Genomic DNA, 1438 nt, shown 5'->3' on the forward strand with positions numbered 1-1438 from the left:
AAAGAAAGAAAGAAAGAGAGAGAAAGAAAGAAAGGAAAGAAATCTATTGGACAGAAATACATGATCTGAACCCAGCAAAGCCTGTCTGCTCAGACTTTTCTTGGCCTCTCTGTGCAGCATTCCTTCCTTGAGGGCAGGGGGCAGAACCCTCTCTGGAATGAGGGTCTTTTGACCCAGTCAGATTAGAGTCCTGCCTGGAGCAGGTCAGAGGTGGACAGGAGAAGATCAGAGAGGGGAATTCTGTTTCCTGAGGCCTACAGTGCCTCAACATTATAATGAGGACAGTGGGAGTTAGATGCCAGGAATTGTGGATTCGAAAATTGATACCTATATCATAACACCACAGCAGTGCTTTTTCTGAGGGACTTAAAAATACCACCTATGGAATTTAGTTAATCCCCAAAAATGTCTTGAAATGTCGGCCAGGAATTCAGTCACTGTGGTTTTACAGAGTAGAGAAACAAGATAAGACCTTTTCAAGATTACAGAATAGATATGTGTCCCACAGCCAAAATTAATCTAGTTTGGAGTAGGAAGACATTCCTCTAGGTTACAACCACTTTCAAACTTTTTTGATGGCTGATCACTTTAAGAAATACAACAGATACCAGAACACACATGTATACCTGAAATGAAAGCTCCAGAAAACCATACTTCCATGTTTTCTATTGTTACATTCCATTTCACTGAAAATGTGCTCATGGGGATCTACTAATAAATAGATTTCAAAACCTATTATTTGGTTAACCAGCAGTTTAAAGAGCATTATCCTAGAATCTAGGTCAAGATACTCTCCCCACCCCTCCCCGCTCCTTTTTTAAGTCTCAAAAAAAAAGCAAGAGAGAAAGAGGAAAGAAAGAGAGAGAGAGAGAGAGACAGAAAAAGAAAGAAAGAAAGAAAGAAAGAAAGAAAGAAAGAAAGAAAGAAAGAAAGAAAGAAAGAAAGAGAGAGAAAGAAAGAAAGAGAGAGAGAGAGAGAAAAGAAAAGAGAGAGAGGTAGGGAGGGAGGAAGGAAGGAGAGAGAGAGAGGAGGGAGGGAGAGAGGGAAGGAAGGAAGGAAGGAAAGAAAGAAGGAAGGAAGGAAGGAAAGAAAGAAGGAAAAGAAAGAAAAGGCATCTCCCCTTGTCACCCAGGCTAGAATGCAGTGGCATGGTCATGGCTCACTGTAGCCTCGACCTCGTAGGCTCACGTGATCCTCCTGCCTCAGCCTCCTGAGTAGCTGGAACTACAGGGACACATGCTAGGCCAATTTTTTGTTTTGTTTGCTCTTTTTTTGTTGTTTGTTCGTTTTGGTTTTTTTGAGATGGAGTTTTGCTCTTGTCGCCCAGGCTGGAATGCAGTGGTGTGATCTCGGCTCACTGCAACCTCCACCTTCCAGGTTCAAGAGATTCTCCTGCCTCAGCCTCTCGAGTAACTGGGATTACAGGCGCCTGCCACCA

Source organism: Mandrillus leucophaeus, unplaced genomic scaffold (assembly GCF_000951045.1).
Source record: "Mandrillus leucophaeus isolate KB7577 unplaced genomic scaffold, Mleu.le_1.0 Scaffold390, whole genome shotgun sequence".
Lineage (NCBI taxonomy): Eukaryota > Metazoa > Chordata > Mammalia > Primates > Cercopithecidae > Mandrillus > Mandrillus leucophaeus.